This window comes from Triticum aestivum, chromosome 3B (genome assembly GCF_018294505.1).
Source record: "Triticum aestivum cultivar Chinese Spring chromosome 3B, IWGSC CS RefSeq v2.1, whole genome shotgun sequence".
In the NCBI taxonomy this organism is placed as follows: domain Eukaryota; kingdom Viridiplantae; phylum Streptophyta; class Magnoliopsida; order Poales; family Poaceae; genus Triticum; species Triticum aestivum.
Window position 1 is genome coordinate 140,828,674 of NC_057801.1, and position 5,467 is coordinate 140,834,140.

The window sequence follows — 5,467 nt, forward strand, 5'->3', positions numbered from 1 at the left end:
AGATCGTCCGAGGAAATGACATGTGCGTGATGTTGACTTGCGGTCCACGCGATCGCCAGCATAGTCAAAGTCTGAATATCCAACGAGATCAAATGAAGAGCCCTTGGGATACCATAATCCAAGTGTTGGTGTGTGAGCTAGATATCGAAGAATATGCTTCACAGCCTTATGGTGTGATTCCTTCGGTGAAGCTTGAAATCGGGCACACATGCAAACACTAAGCATAACATCTGGCCTAGATGCACATAGGTACAATAAAGAACCCATCATGGAGCGGTATACCCTTTGATCGAAGTCTTGACCATTTTCATCAGTGCATAGATGGCCATTTGTGGGCATTGGAATTTTGACGCCTTTGCAATCTTGCATGCCGAATTTCCTCAATACTTCTTTGAGGTATTTCTCATGCGATATGAATATACCATTGCTCTGTTGACGAATTTGAAGACCTAAAAAGAATTTCAATTCTCCCATCATAGACATTTGATATTATTCACTCATCATATAGGAAAATTCATCACTATAATGTTGGTTAGTACAGCCAAAGATAATATCATCAACATATATTTGGCACACAAACAGTTCACCATCATAAGATTTAGTGAAAAGAGTTGGGTCGAGTGAACCGGGTTTGAAGCCATTCTTCATGAAGAATTCCTTCAAAGTGTCATACCACGCCTAAGGGGCTTGCTTGAGTCCATATAGGGCCTTGTTGAGTCTGAAGACTTTGTCGGGATTCTTTGGATCTTCAAAACCTGGGGGCTGAGCAACATATAGTTCTTCCTCAATCTTACCATTGAGGAATGCACTTTTCACATCCATTTGTTTTAAGATAATATCATTATGGTTAGCGTAAGCAAGTAATATGCGAATAGCCTCAAGTCTAGCAACAGGTGCAAAAGTTTCGTCAAAATAATTCCTTCAACCTATGTGTAGCCTTGAGCTACAAGCCGTGCCTTATTCCTCACCACAAGGCCATTTTCATCTTGCTTGTTGCGATAGATCCACTTTGTGCCAATGATGTTGTGCTTGCGAGGATCTGGACATTTAACCAGTTCCCAAACATTGTTGAGCTTGAACTGATGTAATTCTTCTTGCATAGCCTGAATCCACTCAGGCTCCATAAATGCTTCATCTACCTTAGTGGGCTCTATGATAGAGACAAAAGCAAAGTGCCCACAAAAGTTAGATAAATGTGAAGATTTTGAGTGAGTGAGAGGACCTGGTGCTTGAATGTCATCAATGATCTTCTCAATTTGCACTTCATTAGCGATGAGAGGATGAGTGGGTTGTCTTCGAGGAATTTGATCAGCATTCCCTTCAAGAGCATTTTCTTCAGCACCATTTTCTTCAGGTGCGCCAGCTCGGTAATCATCACGATCAGGAATGAATTCTTCAGCAGATTCTTCAGTAGGAATGACATCCTGAGTAGCCTTGAACTTGATAGAATCTTCAGGTGCAGGTTCATCTATCACAGAAGGTAGGTGCTCTCTTTGCGAGCCATTAGTTTCATCAAACCGCACATCTACAGTTTCAACAACTTTGTGAAGAGCGTTGTTGAAGACTATGTAGGTGTGCGAGTCCTTTCCATAACCAAGCATAAAACCTTCATGTGCTTTCGGTGAGAATTTAGATGTGTGATGAGGATCTCTAATCCAACATTTAGCACCGAAGACTTTGAAATAACTCACATTTGGCGTTTTGTCAGTGAGGAGTTCATAAGCTGTTTTCTTGAAGAATTTGTGAAGATATACCCTGTTGATGACATGGCACGTAGTATCAATTGCCTCAATCCAGAAACGATGAGGCGAGGGTTCTGTTCTTGCCCTCCACGACGCCATTCTGCTGAGGAGTATAAGGAGCAGATAACTCATGAGTAATACCAAGTTCATCAAGATAGCCATCAAGACCGGAATTATTGAACTCGGTTCCATTGTCAGTTTTGATGTGCTTGATCTTCACACCAAAGTTGGTTGAAGCTCTCGAGGAAAATCGTTTGAAGACTTCCTGCACTTCATGTTTGTAAGTGACAATGTGTACCCATGTGTAACAAGAATAGTCATCAACAATAACAAAGCCATATAGAGATGCATCATTTGAAACAGCAGAATAATGATTAGGACCAAAGAGATCCATGTGAAGCAATTCAAATGGACGAGTGGTAGTCATGACAGTCTTTGCTGGATGCTTGGCCTTTGTCATCTTTCCAGCTTCACAAGCTCCGCATAAGTGATCCTTGAGGAATTTGACATTCTCAATGCCAATGACATGCTTCTTCTTCACAAGTGTATGCAGATTCCTCATGCCAGCATGACCAAGTCGTCGATGCCATAGCCAGCCTTCTGAAGCTTTTGCAACTAAGGACACGGCTGGTTGTGGTCCTGTAGAGAAATCAACAATATACCGATCTCCTCTCCTAAAGCCTTCGAAGACTTTGGAATGGTCAGCTTCCATGATCACAACACAACGATATCTTCCAAAGACAACAACCATATCAAGATCACAAAGCATTGAGACAGACATGAGGTTGTATCCTAAGGACTCGACAAGCATTACTTTGTCCATGTGTCGATCCTTTGAGATCGCAACCTTACCTAGGCCCAATACCTAACTTTTGCCTTTGTCAGCGAAGATGATATGCTTCAGATGTGACGATGATAAATGAGCATCCATCAATAGATTCTTGTCACCCGTCATGTGATTTGTACATCCACTATCGAGGACCCATTCGTTTTCTTTGGGCTGATCATCCCGCAGATGAATTAGTGCAACTTACGAACTCATATACTTCATCAGTGAAGAATATGACATCAATATCATCAGTTCAATTTCATCAAGCAATAGCACAGATAAAACATTATGAGGACGTGAGAAATGAAAATTCATTTCTTCATGATTAGCCTGCGTCCTTTCAGGCACTGTTCAGGTCTCCAGCAAATTCTTCAGACGTTTTGAGCACAACTGGAGACCTGACCCTGCATAAGAGATTAGTTCTTTTTCTTCACCACCCACATCTGAAGGGGTGGAAAAGAGTTCATCACTCTGCCAGCACCATATGAGAAAGGTGGCATAGAAGCTAGTCTGCTTTGTTTCACATAAGAGGGGTTAGGGTAAGCATATGAATAAGCAGAGAAATTCTTCGAGGACTTATGAACATAATGATTTGAAGAATAATGCGTATATTCATAGCCCTTAGCTCTACCCTGCGAAACAGAAGGGTTAACACAATGATGATCATATGAGGACTTTCATCCATTTGAGGAATTTGATCCATGTGAAGAATTAGGTCCATATGAAGAGTTGGATCTGGGGTTCCTGTTCTTCACAGGTGGTGTCATGAGGACATTCACCTGAAGACTTTCAAGATAACTTTTGGGAACCCAGATTTTCTTCATAGGGGAACCGTTCCTACAGTTAGTCCCAATATATCTAGCAAATACTTCACCATTCTGATTTTTGAATAGTTTATAGTTGGAGTCAAATGACTCATTAGAAGAATGAGGAGATTCACATGTAAAGCCAGATAAGTTGGATGGATCAACTGGAGGTCCCTTTGCAGCAACCCATGAGGTTTTGGGGTACTGCTCGGGCTTTCAATATGTTCCATCAGCATTGAGTTTCCTCTCAAAGTCTTTCCTAGGGTTTCTGTTGAGGATCTTCTTTTTGAGCACATCATAAAGAATCTGATGCCCTTTGAGGCTTTTGTACATGCCTGTTGTGTACAATTCCTTCAGCCCTGCATCATTAGTAGTACTAGCAATGTCCTCAGATGAGGAATTAGTGATAGCAGAGACAGGTGAAGAATTTGTAACATTTGAAGCATTTGAACATTCAGGTGAAGAATTAGCAGTTTCACGTTCAATGCACTTTAGGCATGGGGGAACAAATTCTTCCTGAGTTGCGCTGATTTGTTGAGCAAGTAATGAATCGCGCTCCTTCTGAAGATCTTCATAACACACTCTTAGCTTCTCAAGATCTTGATTTCTTTGAAGAAATTCATAGGAAAGCTTCTCATGATCAGATGAGAGAGTGTTATGATGACTTTGAAGGTTGTCAAACTTAGACTGAAGTCCCTGAAGATCTTCAGTTAAGTCTTTAGTGCGGTCCATTTCATCACCCAACATATCATCACTTTTGTCAAGCATGTTTTGAAGCTTTTCAATAGCCTTTTGCTGTTTCACAGCAATCTTAGCAAGTTTAGAGTATCTAGGCTTAAGATTTTCATCAGATTCATCCTCACTTGATTCAGAGGAGGGGTATTTATTTACCTTGGCACCCTTTGCCATGAAGCAATAGGTGGGAGCATAGTCATCATTGCCTTCATCAGCATTGTTGGTGTTGCCATTTTCTTCAGTGTTGAAGATAGACTTGCTGACAAATGCGGTAGCAAGAGCTAGACTTGCCACACCAGACTCAGACTCCTCGGATGCCTCCTCTTCCTCATGATCCTCAGATTCAGCCTCAGAATCCATTTCCTTGCCAATGAATGCCCGAGCCTTCTTGGAGATGCTCTTTTTGTGAGATGAAGACTTTGAGGATTTTGATGATGAAGGCTTTGAAGATTTCTTCTTCTTCTTTGCATCATCAGAACTGTAATCCTTGTATTTCTTGTTCTTTAATTCCTTGTCCCACTGAGGACAATCTTGAATGTAGTGACCAGGCTTCTTGCATTTGTGGCACAACCTTTTCTTGTAGTCACTGGATGAGGAATCGTTGCTCCTTGAGGATTTTCCAAAGCAACCACGTCTTGAGAACTTATGAAATTTCTTCACGAGCAGTGCTAGTTCCTGGCTCAGTTCTTCAAGATCACCAAGGCTGCTGGTAGAGTCTTCTTCCTCAGACTCGGAGACTGCCTTGGCCTTCAGAGCACGTGGTTTGCCATAGCTCGAACCATATAGATCTCTCTTCTCAGCAAGCTGGAACTCATGAGTATTTAGCCTCTCGAGGATATCAGCGGGATCAAGTGACTTCTAATCAGCATGCTCTTGGATCATCAGTGCCAGAGTGTCAAATGAAGAATCAAGCGATCTCAGCAATTTCTTCACCACCTCATGGTTGGTGATGTCAGTGGCGCCAAGCGGTTGAAGCTCATTTGAGATATCAATGAGGCGATCGAAGGTTTGCTGAACATTTTCATTGTCGAGTCTTTTGAAGCAGTTGAAGAGATTGCGAAAAACGTCAACACGTGAGTCACGTTGAGTTGAGACTCCTTCGTTTACATCGGAGAGCCTATCCTAGATGAGTTCATCAGTTTCCAAAGCACTCACTCTACCATACTGCCCTTTACTCAGATGGCCACATATGATATTCTTCGCTTGAGAATCGAGTTGCTTGAATCTCTTCACATCAGCGGCATTCAGAGAAGGTGTGACTAAGGGAACACCATTTTCCACAACGTACCAGAGATCATTGTCAATTACTTCAAGATGCATTCGCATCTTATTCTTCAAGTAGGGGTAGTCCGTGC